Source organism: Rattus norvegicus, chromosome 10 (assembly GCF_021556685.1).
Source record: "Rattus norvegicus strain SHRSP/BbbUtx chromosome 10, alternate assembly SHRSP_T2T, whole genome shotgun sequence".
Lineage (NCBI taxonomy): Eukaryota > Metazoa > Chordata > Mammalia > Rodentia > Muridae > Rattus > Rattus norvegicus.
The window spans coordinates 10,557,299-10,575,666 of record NC_141543.1 but is presented as its reverse complement, the minus strand read 5'-3'; the positions used below and the strand labels follow the sequence as shown (position 1 = coordinate 10,575,666).

At 49.4% G+C, this 18,368-nt stretch overlaps 1 long non-coding RNA gene and 1 pseudogene across 2 annotated transcripts; one reads left to right on the top strand and one right to left on the bottom strand.

Moving 5' to 3' along the window:
* Window positions 1-1,835: 1,835 nt before the first annotated feature.
* LOC148002748 (uncharacterized) lies at window positions 1,836-18,323 on the bottom strand. Of its 2 annotated transcripts, XR_015631408.1 has the most exons (3): window positions 18,132-18,323; window positions 3,981-4,249; window positions 1,836-2,993 (listed from the first exon to the last, which is right to left on the bottom strand). It is a non-coding gene; the product is annotated as an uncharacterized LOC148002748 (long non-coding RNA). The 2 variants fall into 2 exon arrangements; XR_015631409.1 differs by lacking the exon at window positions 3,981-4,249.
* Bcl2l12-ps2 (BCL2 like 12, pseudogene 2) lies at window positions 4,733-5,820 on the top strand (annotated as a pseudogene).
* Window positions 18,324-18,368: the final 45 nt, after the last annotated feature.

The window sequence follows — 18,368 nt, the reverse complement described above, 5'->3', positions numbered from 1 at the left end:
AAAAGGTTGTAAGGGTGGAGGGCAGATATGAGGAGATGGGAGGAGGAATGGGATTAGGGTGCCTGATGTGAAATTCACAAAGAACCAATAAAAAGTTAGAGGGAGACAGCGGGGGGTGGGGGTGGGGACAAAGTAACGGCAGTGTGTGAAGTCAGTCTCATCACATGAGACTCGGTGAACAGAATCCACATTGAGTAGCACAAAGTGGAGCTGAAAAGAATGTGAAGAAAGGCGACAAGAAGAGAGGTACAAGATCCAAGTGAGCTGTCCCAGCCTGTGGTCACTGCACAAGTAAGTAAGGTGTGCACGCCACAGCCCTGAGGTGTGCATCCTCAGACAAGGGTGCTGCGGTAGCAGGGACAAAGTTCTCTCGTGGCCTCGCTTTGGAGAGAAAAATGAAGTGTGTATGCTGCTGCAAGAGATGAAGAACTTTAACTACCATGGCTAATCGGGATTGAAGGACAGCTGGAAGGGGTGGTAACGAAGACTCACGGTGTGGCAGAAAAGAAAAATCAAAACCTCAGGTAGTTTGCAGACACTCCCTTGAAGCTCTTCAAAGGAACAAGTGTGGCTCCTTTGGATGCATGCTTGAGGCAGGATGACTGCTTGCATGCGCACTTTCTCCTGGATTCATGCTGAGAAAGACAAAAAGAGAGACCGAGAAGTAAGATGAGATTTCACTAGAAGATATTAGTGAAAGAGAGCCCTGGGTCCAAATGTTATCAAAATATTTTCTCTCCTGGAAGAAAAAAAAAACAAAAACAAAAAACAGACAAGGAACAATTGATAAACTTGAACAAGAGAGGGAAAGACAGAAGCAGACTTCAAAGCAGAGAAAACTCCAGTGGTCAGTAAGTGTGTGAATTCTCCTGAGTTGGCTGGCACTAGTGAAAAGGAAGCAGATGATATCCCTTCAGTCAGGGGCCAGTCATTAGTACCGAGGTAGATGGTTCTGTGAGTATAGTGAGGCAGACTTACTCCAGCGCGTCCCAAGAGATGTAGACTGACAGGTTTCACTGCAGCCAGTCTTGAAAGACTCAGCACATATACTTCAGGTAAAGACAAATAAAATAAAATAAAATAAAATAAAATAAAATAAAAAAGTTTCTGGAGTTCGGGCTGAAGAAGGTGAACAAGGTGAAGACGGTGAAGGTGAAGACGGTGAAAAGAGTACCTTGGACAGACAGTGGAGCAGAGAGACAAACAAATGAACAGAAAGACGGGCCCAACGTTGTTCCTGTTGATGAAAACCTGTTCACTGGGTTGGGATGAACCATAAGAAGAATAAACACATTTGGTTTAGAAGAATGACAGCAAACAAGTGGAGGAAGAAAATGAGGTCAGCTCAACGTGAGCCACATGAATTTAAATGGACTGGGTTGATTGTTTTGCCACCTGGAGTCAACGGCATGTTTATTTCCCCAGATGGTTCTGCAGGAGTTCTGCCCTCCCAAACAGGGTGTCTGTGTTTGACTTTGACTACGTCTCATAGTAAGTGAGAGTGGTTGATAAATAAAGGAATGCCAGGGCTGGAGAGATGGCTCAGTGGTTAGGAGCACTGGCTGCTCTCCCAGAGGTCCCGACTAAAATCCTCTCCGTCTGATGCCGTTTTAATGAGTGGTTCCCTTTCCTTTGCAGTGTGTGTTTTAAGGACTGCCTGAAAAGTGAGCACTGTGCTTGATAAAGGAACCAGCATGTGCGGGTTTGCTACGCCTGTAGTGCATCTGTGGACAATGAGATGGACCCTGAGAATGGGATTTATCCAATCTGTCAGGGTCAGCCTCAGCGCCCTGCATCAAAGCTGTTTAAAGTTCTCCCCCTTTTTGCCAATAAAGTTGTAAATAAAAACCATCATACATTCAAATCCAACTATGGGCTTTTTAAAAAGGTATTTTCTATGCAAAGCGTCTTAACAGTCCTGGCTTGGTCTTTTAATTAGATATTGATTATATTGGTGGTAGGGGTCACTGAAAGCAGACTTGGTTTCTTAGCACATGTCATATAACCATGGAGTAAACTTTAATTTTTTCAAACCTTATTTTCAATGATGGCTCTTAAATGCTTTTACCTCCCTGTTAGCCCATCACCCAACAGAGGTGGTGGAATAGAAAGGGTGGAGGTGTGTGTGTGTGCGTGGACCTGTTTAGAAAGGTTCTTTGAAGCAATTCCCATCTGTGTTGTCTGGAAATCGGCAGTTCAGTTCACAGGTCAGCAGCCACAGCTCGATCTGCTGGAAAACACTTCATGGATACACCAGCAGTCCAGTCTGGTAGTCAGGATAGCAGACACAATTAGCAGCAGTGGCACTACCTAGCAGAGACAGCCAGGCCTTCGCCTCTGCACAAGTTCATCATGAGAGACCAGATGGGACACCAGGAGAAGTTCTCAGCTGTGCCTCTCTCAGGGAAGCGAAGATCAGAGAAGACTCAAGACCCACAAGCATTGCACCGCTAGCTCTATAAATAAGCCAAGCTCAGCCTCCATCACTAGCCATTGAGTTCATGTGTCCTCTACGGATCTCGCCTCAACGAGAGTCTGTCCCATTCTGCCAATCAGCCTGAGTCTGAGGAAGCGGCAAAAGAGCTGCAGCACACGACCAGAAGTGTCTGGTGCATTTCTCTCTATGGACTCTGGACAACGCAGCTCAACTACACAGTGTAAGGTGGACCGATACATGCATCATTAGCGAAGAATCCTTCATCACGTGTTCTTTTGCGTGCTTACTTTAGCAGGACATCCTCTCTCCTGTGTCTGCTTCAGTGAAATGTTCCTTCACGAGTCTGCCTTAGCCTTCTATCTGTGTCCACTTCAGGAAAACACTCCTTCACGTGTTTGCCCTAGACAAACACCATCCAACACTCTCCAAAGAACCCTTAAGTTTCCACTTCCATGGAGTACTGACGGTGTTAACAATTGTTATTTTTCATTTCCAAAAAAGACCAGTGATACTTCAATTCCTGAACTGTTAGGTCATCAGGCTAATTAAATGCCACCTGCAATTAAACCAAAAAAAAAATAATATTAAGTTTTTCCAGTTTCAAGTCTACTCGCAGTCAGAACCCAGCACCACTGAGAACTCTGGTGCTGATGTTATGGTCCCCCAACTCACTCTTGTCACTGAAAGGAGCCCCACTTCTTGGGGGAAAATGGCTGATTCTATGTGGAAGATATATAAGATTTGTCTGTTTCGTGTCATTATGCAGAGACCAAGGGAACTAACAAACAATAGGTTGTCAGGAGAGGGGAGGAGCCCAGAGCAGGGAGCTCCTGAAAGGTTGTATCTTAGGAGAGGTGACCCCAGAGCAGAAAGTTCCTGACTGAGCACAGTTCTGAACACTGCAGAGGGTTAGCTCAGACTAGGAAAAGGACATAAGGCTATTTGGTCTCCACCGCAAGTATATAAAGAGGGCACATGCCTAGGCTGGTTTTATGGAGAAAAAGCCTGAGTCACTGGGTGGCAACTAGGAAAATCCCCAGAGTCTTGCAGCTGTGTGGGTGGCTGAGTTGGGATTTAAATCCGGGCAGTATGCCTCTGCCGTCTTCTAGGCGACTTCTTCACTAATGCGGGGCCTTCATCAGCAAGAGAAAAATGAAAATCCAGGAAACCCCCAAGACTCACAGGCAGCCAGTGAGAGCGGGTTCAGAACCAAAGATGGTACTGCCCCGGCTCAGCTGTGTCTGCACCAGGGGCTCAGAGGCCAGCAACAGTGCGAACCCAGGTGCTTGGACTATGGCTCCTTATCCTGGGCAGCTACAGAGCACCCACTGCACCCAGATTCCCTGCCAGTCGCACATCCATGCTCTGTGCTTCAAGACCACCCTCCTATGGAGTCATTAGAATGACTCAGACATGGCCACCAAGCCTGATGACCTGTTGGATCCCAGGGATATACATGGAAGACGAGAATCATCTCCTCACAGCTGTCCTCTGACCTCCACATTTATACACCTTGGCACTTACAAGCTCCTACTCCACTCACCTGGATAAATAAGTTAAAAGATAAACTGTAGACCATGTTCAATGGTAGAGACTGTCACTGAGTTCCTGGAAACAGCCAAAGAGGCACCACTTCCCAGACATGGGAATACTGGGGCTGGATGACACACTTAACGATAGAGCTCACATCTTTGGCCGTGGGGCATTTCGACTCTTTCTGCCAGGTGGCTCAGCCTCCTTGGGAGGGTGGAGGGCTGGGGGTCTGCAAGAGTGAATCCTCCTTGTTTTGTGTGTGTCATCTCCGAGCTGCATCTGGACAAAGCAATAGCCAGATGAGCTAGAAATAACAATGCTTTCCCCAGCGAGAAGGGCACTTACTGGCTCCTGACCACTCGCCCTCTGCCTCGCTCGCCCCTCTCCTCTCTCTGCCAGAACATCTGACCTCTTGTACCTCCAGGACATTTTCCTCCTGGAGCATACCCACTGCTGTGCCAGGGATCTACGGATTAATGCTCAGGGCAGGATGCCATACCTGTCTCCTCCCTCCTTTCTTTCATTCCACTGTCCACCAGAAACATGGGCAGAGCAGAGACATGCTTTGAGCTCACAGGGCTTTGGACACAATGCAGGAGTGACTAACTGAGCTTCTGGCAACAATCTATGTGAATCCCTTTTCAGCCCAGGTATAGCTTTCTTGCTGTCTTTGAAAACAACGAACTCGTGTCCTACATTCAAGGTCAAAGCTGGGGAAGCCTTGCTGGCTTCGGCTGGAGACCTTTTAGGGGCCACAAATCAATGATTAGGAAAGAGGGTCGCACACTCTCTGCAGCGACCAAAGGCAAGGAACTAAGAGAAGTGGTGAGGAGACTCCTTCAGTACTCAGGGCCCAAAACTCCTTCCCGCTCCTGCATGCAAGAGTTCAAACACTCAGCTACCTCCTTTCAATAATTCAATAATTCAGACCGTTTCTCCTCAACGGAATCAACTTCCCACTGGCCCTTCAGGAATCTTTTCCTTGGAGTAAGGCATCCTCTTCATGCAGTGATTCGGAAGTCTGAGTTATCACTGCACTTGGGTGCGTCCTCTGTCTTCTGCTTCAGGTAGCTCCACTGCCAGCTCTGAAGAGCTGGGTCTACAAGAGGACAGACACACTGAAGATTCTGACTGCCTTCACTAGGTGCGGTGAAGCTACTGGGTCTCCTGTCCCAACTCCACCCAGGAGCCCTGCCCAAGAAGAGACAACAGATTTCCTCAGCCACTTCTGAAGATGCCTTTCTTGTCCCCTGGGGAGAGGTGCTCCTCCCCCAGAGTCCTCTAGGCCCTGCTTCCTTCCCCTCTGCCCCTGCTATGGTCCAGAGCCTGGTCCAGCCACTTCAGACTTGTATGCCCTGGTTGCCCAGTGTCTGGAACAATTGGTGCAGGGGCAACTCAAGTCTCCACCCAGCTCAGAGTTCCAGGGACCCCCACGCACGGAGAAGGAAGCTCCGCTAAGGATGCCGGTAGCCTTGCTGGAGAAGGAGGCGGAAGTTATCAACCAAAAGCTGGCATCTGACCTGGCTTGGCAACGTAAATTGGCTCTCCTGGCAGCAGGCTCTTTCGCCTGCCTTATGGAACTCTTCTCTAGCAGGGAAGGTAGCTCCTCCCCGAACTGCTCCAGTCCCTCAATGCCATGCTCAGGGGCCTCCAACGCCATCCCCAGATCCTCTGGCACGCCTATCACTAGCCATGGAGCTGAGCCGATCGATGCGTGACTGGACTTGCGGGTTCTCTAGCCAACTTCACGTTAAGCACGTACACAGCTTCGTGCCCTGGATCCAGGCCCATTGGGGCTGGGTAGGCATCCTGGCCACCTCACTGTGGACTTGAACTTGCCCTTGGACTGAGCATTTCCTCGGAATTGGCTGCAGGTAACTGAAGTATGATGACACACATACTTCAGGGCTGTAGGGTGGTGATTGCCCTAATTTTTTTTTTTTTGCCAAAAAGACTGTTTAGAAATGGGGGTGGGGGGAAGCGGTGCTTGTACTGGATTCCAAGGAAGGTAAGAGGCACACCAACCAAACACAAAATGGATCTCGTCTTTAGGCTTGAACCAAGAAACCAACAAAACATACTTAGTAAGCCAGATACATTGTACATGCCAGTATTTGCACCACTCAGGAGGCTGAGGCAGGAGGATTGTGAGTTCTGGCCACATCGATAATTCAAAGCCAGCCTGAGCTATATAGTGGGACCTTATGGGGGTGAAAAATCTTCATATTGTAAGAGTCGTTATAGGTAACTGTTGCCTATCTAGCCTGCCATTTTGTGCGTTGCTAATGTTACAAAGAAACTGTCTCATTTGCTGGTACTGCTGGTACTAGGATCTTCTGGGCCTTGGTGTTCTTGGAAACCAGTCACAACAGCAGTCAGTTAGAACGGCTTCATATAGTTAGCCACAGAAGCCTGGTGCAGAACCAACCCCCCAGCCCCACTTCCTGCACCTGTGTTGTATAAGCTTTTGTGGTATTTGCTTTATAAGCTGCCCCTGAGATGGACCCCAACATAACACAGACACCTGCATCAACATAAGAACCTATTTGAAGTAAAGCATCCGTTTTGAAGAGGGGTTGAATAAAGTTTAAGTTCCCAAGATCTCCTTGGGAGTACTCCTACTTGGAAAAACAAAAATCATGTACATGGGTAACTGACACTGGTTGGCAAGTTAAAACAGGAATGTTAGACAAGGCAAGTGCCCAACCAATGGGAGCTGGATAAATGAGCAACAAAGACATGTCCCTAAGGAAGTCCCTATCCCTAAATCCTGATTGGTGGAATAACTTGGCACAGATGTTTGTAGATTTCAGGCTTAAAAGGCTCTATAGGATTCCGGCTGGGCGTCTCAGTTCAGGTCCTGAGTCTACATGGACTACATCCCTGTTTGATCAATCAGTCTTGGGGTGTGCAGTCAATAAACCAATAAGCCCTGTTTGACTGAGATGAGTGTCCAAGTGGTTTGTGCAGTGATTTCCAGACCCCGACATGTTGTACATGCTAGTATTTGCACCACTCAGGAGGCTGAGGCAGGGGGATTGTGAGCTCTGGCCTCATTGATAATTCAAGGCCAGCCTGAGCTATACAGTGCGACCTTGTAGTGGCTTATTGGTGCCCCTAAGGACTATGATGGAAGGTGGTGGGACGGCTCAGACTAAACACCCTGCTAACATGCCCACCACAGAGTTTGACCCCTGGAACCCACATGGTGAAAGGAAAGAACAGACTCCTGTCCTCTGAGCTCCTCAGCAAGCTGTGGCAATCACACCCATTCCTACGTTAGACACCCTCCCCAGATTAATCTTAAAAACAACACAGTCAGGCCTAGTGGCACAGGCCTTTAGTTCCAGCACTCAGGGAGCAGAGGAGAAAGATCTCTATGCGTTCCAGGACAGCCTGGGCTACACAGTGAGGACCTATCTTGAAAAAAAAAAACAAAAACAAAAAAAACAAATGAAACCATACCGAGCAGCCAGGCGGCGGTGGTGCACACCTTTGATTTCAGCAAAACAGGAGGCAGAGGCAGGTAGATCTCTGAATTCAAAGCCAGCCTGGTCTGCAGAGTAAGTTCCAGGACAACCAGGGCTACACAGAGAAACCCTGTCTCAAAAACAAAACAAAACAACAACAGCACACATACACAAACACACACATACACCACACAATACACATACAACACACACACACCACACAATACACACACCACACAACACATACAACACACACTCACCACACAATACACACACCACACAACACATACAACACACACAACATACAACACACATAACACACATACAACACACAACACACATACAACACACAACACACACACACACACACACACACACACACACACACACACACACACACACACAAACTGCAAACCATCATAGGCTCTGCCCCTTGCCCACCAAACATTTCTTCATTCTGTTGACTTCTGTGTCTGAGGAAGTCAGGCTTTAATGCTGACCTGCTGGGTCAAGCCTTGTCCTTGTCTTGCCTTTTCCTTCAAGTGCCCACTGCATGTCTCAGATTCCTTACCTTTCAGATGAGGTCACAGTGTTGAAGGGGTGGTGAAGGCTGACAGGAACTGACACTGTGAACAAGACTAAGCGTGTTCCGGGCTTTAGGGAACCGAAGCTCTGGCTACAGCTACAGGGGTAATCATTTTTTGAAGGGGGATGTTGTACGATTTGTTTTAACTTTCTATTTGTCTGAGCAGATCTGGACCCTAGCATTTTAGGGTGTCTTGGGGTGTTCCTGTATTGTTTTGGTTGTTTTGCTACAAGGCCCTGAAATATATAAACTGCAAATCACTTTTGGGGGGAGGGGGAATGGGCCATCACTATGTAGCCCAAGACTTGAACTTTGGGTAAGTCCTCTGCCTTAGCATCCTGAATACTACCACACCTGTGTGTGTGTGTGTGTGTGTGTGTGTGTGTGTGTGTGTCTGTGTATGCATGTGTGTGTGTGTGTGTGTGTTGTTGTTGTTGTTGTTGTTGTTGTTGTTATTGTTTGTGATAAAAGTCTTACTGTGTAGCTGTGGGAGTTAGCAATAATCAATTTGATACAGCCTAGAATCTTCGGAGAGGAATTGCCTCTCTGAGTCAGATTTGCCAGCAGGCCTGTCTGTGATGGATTGTCTGTGAATGCTGATTGATGTAGGAGGAACCGCCCGCCCCACTGTGGGCAGGCCCATTCTCTAGGCAGAAGGTCCGGGGTTATAAGGAGGCAGACTGAGCAGGAGCTGAGCTGGGCTGGAGAGAAGCATTTCTCATAGTTTCTTCTTCGAGTTCCTGCCCAGACTTCCTCAGCGACAGACTGTGGCCTGCCAGCGTGAGCTGACGCTCAGTCCTCCCTCAGTTGCTTTGTATTAAGAGTTCATCACAGGGGGTTGGGGATTTGGCTCAGTGGTAGAGCCCTTACCTAGGAAGCGCAAGGTCCTGGGTTCGGTCCCCAGCCCAGGAAAGAGTTCATCACAGCACCAGACAGGAAATGAGAGCAGTACCACAGGCTGTCTCATATCAAACGCCAGCGGCCTCACTTTACGGAGGGTGCTTAATGGGCTTCTTTAACATGGCTCACATCCCTCAGGATTCACCATTTGAAGGGTACAACTTGGATTTTTTAGCACGTTCATGGAGTGGCTAACTGTGCCTACAGCAAAGTTTGGCACCATTATCATTCAGGACACGGTTAGAGAGGTTCCAGGGGACTATTCTAAACCTGCTTATGGTTTCCCTTTGACAAAAATATCTACCGTGGAGACTGCTGCCTTTCCACTGCTCCACCAGGGTGGGGTAACAGGGAGCCCCGAGGTGTCACTGGCACCATAAGGCACCAGCTGGCCCAGCTTCTGACGCTGCATTTACTGCAGTCACGTGAAATGTATCTTTAGACAGTGGCGCCCACAGGCCTCACTGTGGTCCTCTCAGATCAATGCTAACCTGTCAGTTTAATGTCCTCCTTCCTCCTCCAGAGGGAGGAACACTGGGTGTGTATTACAGCTGGGGTGAAGGCTGCTACCAGGTCCGAGAAGGTTTTTGTTAGGGACAAAAGACAGCAAAAGACATGAGGATAGTCTGGGTGTCAGGCTCAGCCACACAGAGCTGAACTGTGGCAGGTAGGAAAGGACGGGTGAGCTCCCCAGCACTCCTCACAGCCTGGTGAGGCATAACAAGGTCTGTCAAACCTTTAGGGGGGCACAACTGAGCTGGGCCCACCCTGCCTCCTGATCGCTGGCCTGATACCCTTGTCTGTACGGCATGCTCGTAGATGACCTACATCACCCCTACCACGCAGCCAGCACACAGTAGGTAGGAAGTGAAAGAACCTTGGGGAATGCCACCTATAGGGCAACTCCAGCTCAGAGAGCACCTGACCCTGCACCAAGAGAAAGGGAAAGGCCTGTGGAAGGGGAAGCATGAGGCAAGGCAACATGGCAGGGGCTTCCCAGCTGTAGGGAGAAGAGACTCTGGTAGCAGAGGGAAAAAACAGAGTTCCCAGGCTGGCAACCCCAGGTTCCTCTCAGGCCACGTACTCTAGGCCCTGCTCATCTGTGGGCCTGGCCTGCTGGGATTCCTTTCTCCAGCTACATCACCTCCAATCCTTTGCCCTGTTGGTTCCTTTACTTAGGATGTTTAAAGACTTCTTGGCGTTTGTTAGGTTAGAGCTGTATGTGCTTGGAGGGTCCCTCCCTGATCTTTCTAATGCAGTCTCTTCATTCCTCTTGGATGGAGATGACACTATATGACTCATTTATTCATGTCCCTCCCCTTTGGAATGGCAGCCATGGTGGCTGGAGTCTGTCTCCATGACCTGACCTACGCCTCCTAGATAGTTGGGTGGAGATTTAATTGGGGCCAGGCTGTGTCTGGGCTGGGTTTATTAGGGTCCCTCAGGCACTGCACGGCAGGGCAGGTCACCGTCCAGGAGGGAGTTTGATGTTTGCTGCAATGTATTCTTGCATCCACACTCGGCTGTCCTGAGCTCCCGGGTTAAGCTCTTCCAGGTAACCTGGTTCCTGCTTGGGGACCTCTCTGAGCAAGAGACACAGGAGGGGCGAGCTGTTTGATGGCAGGAGGCTAGAGGTAAAGCTGCAGAGCAGAGATGGCTGAGCCAGAGGTCTACAAACGGTTAGGGCCCATGTCCTGTCCTAGCTGCAGACACGAACTCTGGGTGTGCTCATTTACTTATCTGATGCTCGAAACCCTGGCTGCCTCAGTACTTCTCCAAGAACCTTCCAGAGGTCCAACAGTCCAGGCACACACAGGAGGGGCTGGCTTTCCCTCTACACCTGGCCTTCATGAGAGTGATCAGGCCAGATTCTTAAACACCAACCAGTTACTACTCAGCACGGACTCTGGACACCGTGGAGGCAGGTAACTAGCCTCTGCCTCTGAGACTGAGGCTTAGCGGGTCCTGGTTCTTCTTCTATTCCCCTGTCTGTCTGCCTGCTGGCCCATGTGCATCCATTTGCCTATTATAAACATGTGCTGAACTCACGGGTTCCCGATCCTCAGAAGTTCCAGAGCCCTGGGGACCACAGGGTAGGTAAGGCTTGGCTAGACACAGGGTGTGGGGAAAGGCAGGATGCAGGCAGGACGTGGCATGCTCCCAGGGCGAGGCTTGAACGGAAGGGAGACGTTAGGAGAGGGAAGACAGCATCGGAGGCCTAGAAATGGCTCAGACAAAGGTTGGGAGGGTGGAAAAGACCTGTTAGAGGAGGCACAGCTGTAGAGGGATGGGACGGGGACATCAGGGCAGATGGTGCTGTGGGGCTGAACTCTGTGGCTTCAATAGACTGAGGAAGACCTGGAGACCTAGGGCCAAACCTCTTCCAGCTGCTTGCTCGTCTCCCTCTGGAACAGAGCGGTAGTGGAGACAGGCTCAGAGGACGCCAGGGCAACACCAGAAACTCTAAAGTGGGCGTCAGGAGCATCGCTCCACACAAGGCTGTTTTACTTTCCTGTGTGCTGTATGACTATGGTCATGTGTGTGCACATGCATGTGGAGACCTGAAGTCAACATGGGCTATCACTCTCCACCTTGTTTTGGGGGACAGGATCTCTCACTAAAACAGAACCTTGCCAGTTCAGGAAGACTAGCTAGGCCATGAGCCCCAGGGATCCTTGTGTCTCTGCCACCACATGTGGATTACCACAGGTGACACACACTTCCCTGGCTATGTTCTCACCCCTCCACAGCCTGCCACTGCCGTTACAGGTAGCATCCAGGCGAGGCTCTAAGCCAGTCTGCCAGCATCCTAAGCCCATGCTACACATGGGAAGACAAAGGCTCAGAAAAACTGTGCTAGATCTATGTCTTGTGGGACCCACACGGGCAGGCGGCCTCAGGCACAGGCAGCTCCTTGAGATTTTCAGAGCCTCTAAGGGTGCAGAGGGCAGCGGTGGCAGCGGCAGCAGCAGGGGAACAGCAGCAGCAGGGGAACAGCAGCAGCAGGGGAGCAGCAGCAGCAGCAGCAGCAGCGGGACCTGTTCTAGCTCTTCACACACAGTCTGGTGATTTCGCTAGCCGGCCAGATGAAGCAGGCAGCTCGGTGACCCCATCCGGCTAACACACAGACACCTGGTTGTCCATCACCTGGGCAAACAAGCGGCCAGGAACCTAGCAGAGGTAGAGCATGGGGCCTTTGCGTAGGGGAAGGAGGGTCTCGCTAGAGTGCCATGTCCCAGGAATTACAACCGCTTGCCTCATGAGTGCCTAGGCCAGCAGGAAAGCTCAGCCTTTATTCCACACACCATTTCATTTCTGGAAGCTTCCTTTTGTCTGAGATGAGATCTGCCAGACTCCGAACCCCAGGACTCTGTCCCCACCCTTGTCCCCCAAACCGGCCTAGAGCTACCGCTGGCATGTGCTGCCCCACCCTTTAGTGTCTGCTCTTCCTAGTTTGGCTGTTTTCTAGTAATTTTCCTTAATTATTTGATTTCCTGTTTATTTTATGACTTCACACATTTTCCTATACCTATATACACTACGGACTTATAACATGAAATATCTTTAGCTGTAGCATATATACTTGACACATTAAACACATGATAATGTATTCCAGCATATATTAATATTATGTATTTTACTGTATAATGACAAGGAGAGCTCTCAGACCCCACCATTAGAACAGAAATCCTGGCTTGCCGTTCCTCTGCAGTTAGTAGCTTTCAGCGTCTACTTGTTCACGGATGCCATCTACATACCTCAGTTGCTTTTTGGGGACAGCACAGAGCCATCGTGAGGGTGGGACATGGGTGCCAAACACCAGCTTCTATTACTCTAGCTCAATGTAGTGTGTCTTTATCTATTTCAAATGATCCATTAAAATCCAAAATCCAGGGCTGGAGAGATGGCTCAGTGGTTAAGAGCACTGACTGCTCTTCCAGAGGTCCTGAGTTCAATTCCCAGCAACCACGTGGTGGCTCACAACCATCCGTAATGAGATCTGATGCCCTCTTCTGGTGTGTCTGAAGACAGCTACAGTGTATTCACATACATAAAATAAATAAATAGGGGTTGGGGATTTAGCTCAGTGATAGAGCGCTTGCCTAGCAAGTCCAAGGCCCTGGGTTCGGTCCCCATCTCCAAAATCAATCTATCTATCTATCTATCTATCTATCTATCTATCTATCTATCTATCTATCTATCTATCTTTAAAAAAAATCCAAAATCCAGCAACTACTAAGTGGTTTAGAGACACTTCCACTCTTCAAAAAAACCCGAGTCTGGTGATTGGCAGACACCTGTCACCTCGGTGCCAGGAAATCTGATGCCCTCTTCTGGCCTCCTTGGGCACTTGCACACATGTGGTGCGTGCATGTGAACATGTACTCAGACACACACAGACATACAGATACACACACGTGCACACACACACACACATACACACACGAGCATTCACACATCTGCCTACACAAATAAAATAAAAATATTTTGTAAAATACAATATATGGGGTCATCAAGATGACCAGGGGAGCTTTAGGAGGCCACCTGCTGCCAAACATAGTGAGGTGACTTCTACCCCAGGGACCCACACGGTAGAAAGAGAAAACCAACTCCCACCAAGCTGTCCTCTGTCCTTCACATGCAGAGAACAGTACCTGCTTGCCTCCCCAGCATGCAAAAATAAATAAAGTTTAAAATATATATGTTTTAAAGAGAAAAACGGACCTTTGAGATGGTTCAGTACTGAGGTCTGTCTCGTCTCAGACCTCTTGCCCCCAGCATGGGTTTAGGCTCTCGCCACTGTGCCCAGCTCTCAGGATCTTGCTGGCTTTCACACTCGGGCTCTCCTGTTTGTGCAGCAGACACTGGTCAAGCCATCTCCTGGCCTCCTCAATTGTCTTTGATGGTGGGACCAGACTCCAGGGCTTTATGTGTGCTAAATGCCCATTCCACACTGAGCTACGCCTTGATATTTTGAATGAGAGTTTACATTCTTTCTCATACTATATTTTTTCTAAAGCTGCCCAAACAATACCATAGACTGGTTGGCTTAATCAACAGAAAATTATTTTCTCTAGCCTTATGGGATGGAAGTTCAAAGCTGAGGTGTGTGCAAGACTCCAGCTTCAGAGAGAGGTTCTGTCTCTAAAAGGAAGGTAGAAAGCAATGGAAAAAGACACAGAGTATCAATTTAGGGTCTTCACATGTGTGTGCCCACACACACACACACACACACACACACATCTACATACACACACACACATACACACACACACACACACAACATATACACAAATGATTTTTATGTTGTTTCCATGTACTGACGGTGGACAGGTTACAGAAAATACATTATTAAAATAAGTTTCATCTGTTCTTTCATTTTATTTTATTTTTTAAATATTTGCTTATTTCATGTATATGCATACACTATCTCTTCACACACACCAGAAGAGGGGCATTGGATCCCGTTACAGATGGTTGTGAGCCACCATGTTGATGGGAATAGAACTCAGGACCTCTGGAAGGGCTGTCAGTGCTCTTAACCACTGAGCCATCTCACCAATACATCTTCTCCCTTCCTTTTGTTCTTTCCTCCTCTTTTCCTTTAGACAAAGTCTTATTCCGCAGCTCAGGATGGTCCAGAACTCTCAATCCTCCTGGCCTCCCGACAGATGACAGATGTGGGCTAGGCTGCTAGGCAAACCACACTTCTCCTGCTCCCTCAGCCATGGTTCTGGACTATGGGGAACAAATGCAGGGCAAAGAGCCTTTTGTGAAAAACACAGGGCTTCTGGCTGCATTGGCAGTGCAGCCTATCAGTAGAGGCCTGCCCAGCATGCACAAAACTCTGGTTCCACTCATGTCCAATATCATGGAAACTGGGCCTGCAGTACAAGCCTGTTGTCTCAGCACTTGAGCAAGGAGGAAAGTAACTAATACATGTTTTAACATTCAGTGACTTTTCCCCTGTAAATAGACTCATTTTTAAAGGAATGAGTGTTGAGTGTGCTACTATCAAAAATGAGAAAGCAACATCTGGCTCATAAGACAAAAGGAACTGAGGCATAAATGCTTAGGAAACAACACCTGTAGTTCAGGAGTGTCTGCCTGAGGTGGGCCAGCAAACCTTCTCTCTGGATGTAAGGGGCAGAACCCGCCACAGATAAAACAGTGAAGCTAGCTATTCAGCAGCCAGTGATGCCTGCCCTCTTTGGAGAAGAAGGGGAAACTCCCCTCATTCCACCTAGCCTCGTTCTGCAGAATTCACCAGTGGTTCTCCTCTCCCTGGCCAGGAAACTCCCTGTGGACAACTAAGTTTCACTTCACTTTCAGGCCTAAGCCTCTCCTGGGAATTCCTGGGAACCAGTTGGCTTAGGCTCCACCTCCTAATTGCTGGCTGTGCCGGAAGGCCCCACAGCAGGGTGTCTCCCCTGAGGCTAGTTGAGGCTTCTCTACGCCCAGACCCATCAAGCCTCTTCTTGTCCCATTGCCTCTGGCATTCTGGGGGAAGTGGGCACAGGGCCAGGATGGCCCACACCAGGCCCAGCTGGGCCCCAGCGAGTCCTTACTTATCTTTCTTGTTAATGAAAAGCTGAGAACCTCCAGCCAGTCCCACTGGGAAGACTCTGGGCCAGATGTCACCATGGAGAAAGAAGGGGCTCAGAGACAGGAAATGGGTTGCCAGAGGCAAGGAAGACATCCTGCCTGCTTGTCAGGGAAAGCAGGCTCCTGGCTACCAGTGCAGGGCTCCAACCACAGGCAAGATGCGGGCAGCCTCTGCCACCTTCAGTAGCCGACTTACCCACTGACTGCTCCAAGTGTGTTTGCCACATTATCAACCCCTCCTGGGAGCTCATAAGAAAAGCAGAATCTCAGCCAGAGGGTGCAGGAAGCAGAGGCAGGCAGATCTCTGTGAGTTTGAGGACAGCCGGGTCTACAGAGTGAGTTCCAGAACAGCCATGGCTACACAGAGAGACCCTGTCTCACAAAGCCAAAAACAAATAAAACAACAACAAAAAGAGGAATCCCGGGTTCAAAGCAGTTATTGCACTGTGACACTCTCTCTTGGGTGACTTTGAGGCATGGACCTGTTCGTGCCCCAGTGTCCTCAGCTGTACAATAGGGGCTGAGTTTGAGAATATGCAGTGCTTAGTAAAGTAATCAACTCATGCTGAGTGCTAGACAGGGCCTCGTACAGCCTCGGCTGGCCTCAAACTCAGCAGGTAGCTAAGGAAGACTTGTGAGTTCCTGATTCTCCTGCCTCTCTCTACCTCCTAAATACCGGGATTACAGGTGTGTGCTGCTGTGTCCTCTTTCTGCAGTCCTGGGCATGAAACCCGGTCTTCTTGCCTGCTAGGTAAGCGTTCTACTAGCCTGGCACTTTTCAAATTTCCTGTCTATTTTGTTACCATGAGTGAGGTAACCCATGTGGGCTCCTGCCAGCCACTGGCCTCTCCTCCGCTATCTCCAGCAGTGGGATGCATGAGACCCACCATGAAGCCGAGGAAGCTGCAGCTCGGAGAGGTGAAGTCACTGGCCCGAGATCCAAATGAGGTGGTCTGAGTCTTCTCTAAACTTACTCGTTAGTAAGTAACCAGTGAGCTGGTAGGAGTCCTTCCCCTGTTACTTGATGGGTTCCCAATTCTATGAGGTCTGTTTGCTGTTGACCCCGTTTTTCAGATGAGGAAAAGTGAGACACAGAAGTCTTGCAGTAGGCAAGGCTAGATTGAAGTAGGGAGACCAACTCATTTCTGTGCTGTGTTCGCACCTCTTACCACGTCCTCCCCTCGGTCACATATCCCTGCTCCTGTTCATCTCCCTGTCAACCCCAGTTCTACAGTTCTGAACCTCCCTCCTCCAGGTCTAGACCACTAATGAGCTCTTGGCCAAAATCACAGATGCTGGACTGGCTTTGGGGAAGAACCTGCTTCCTTCCAGCCTGCACTTCCAGCCATGGTTCAGGTGGCTCACGGGGCAGGAGCTCCAAAGCCAGCGATGGGCAGATCTGTGAACAGCAGCTGCTGTTCTGGTCTGTGGGGCAGCTGGTCCAGAGCCCTGCTTCGTTCTGCCTCTTAGACCAAACCCAGCTCACCTCAGCCTGGTCCTTCAGCAGCAGAGACAACCCTGCCATCCTATTACTCATTCGTTATATCTTATAAAGAGCCTAGTGTGTACTGACTGTTCTGTAGACTCATCAGTGGATGGCTCCGTCTTAGTCCTGAAACAGGGACCAAAAGCTAATGAAATGCCCTTAGAAAATATCATTTCTCAATGGACATGAGAGTCCACTGACTTGGGAAAGAGGCCTCCAGAGCAAGATGAAAGCAGAGGGATTTAAGATAAATGAAATGACATGGGCCAAAGAGGAGAGGTATAAAAGAGCTTGGTGCCTTGGATAGAGGGGAAACCCCTCAGCAGAGCTGAGGTGAAGTGAGGGGATTCCCATACCTCAGCTTTTGTGCAGGACCTTAAGAAAGTTAGCAGACCCTCACCTCCCAGCTCCCAAAGAGATATCCCAGCCATATCTACCCCAAGATGTACCGTCTTGACTTCTCGCGTGTATTGGGCCCCAGAGGTCTTAAAACTCTTGGGAGTTCTTGGTGGCCGTCATGGGGTGCTTGTCCTCTCACTGGACTCTTTTTGGGAGCAGTCAGTACACCAGTTAGCACCTTTGTGTTCCTAGCCAGTTGTGTCTGGCTTCAAATTCTACCTCCACGAGAGCACATGGGAGTATTTAAATCCTTTGGAGTGTTGAGTTCCTCATGTCAAATGGGATGATACATTTTTATTTGGCGTTATTTTGATGTGCTGAGTGGACTGAACAGAGTAGAGCACTTGGTGAAGGTTTAATTAAGGGTTGCACCCCAAGTCCGCAGCCCTGGGGTCAGGGACCTGGTCTGTCTGGCTTGTGGCTCAAGGGTGCTGCAAGATACAGGATAGGTGCAGATGGGTGAGTGGCTGGAAGGATGATAATGGAATTTTAAAAAAGAAGAAAGAAAGAAATAGAGAGGGAGGGAGGGAGGAAAGAAGGAAGGAAGGAAGGAAGGGAGGGAGGGAGGAAGGAAGGAAGGAAGGAAGGAAGGAAGGAAGGAAGGAAGGAAGGAAGGAAGGAAAAGAGAAAAGGAAAAAGGCCAGCTCCCTTCCAAAGTAGAGTCATTCATCTCTACCGGTGCCTGCCACCTGCGGGCGGTGTAGCACACCTTACCTGCCGCCGTGCGCCTCACTTTTCCCTCTGTCGTTGGGTTGGGACACCCCTCGAAGAAAGAGGACACCACAGCGGGCACCCAATAAGCGCTCAAGGAAGCCCGGCCGCCCGCCCTCCCTGCCCCAGCTCCAGGAGCCGCCTGCCGCGCAACACTACCCACCCCCTTGCTTACACCCCCTCTGCCTGCTGTGTGCCTCCCGGCCCCAAGCGCACGTGACTCCATCCATCCCGCCCCAC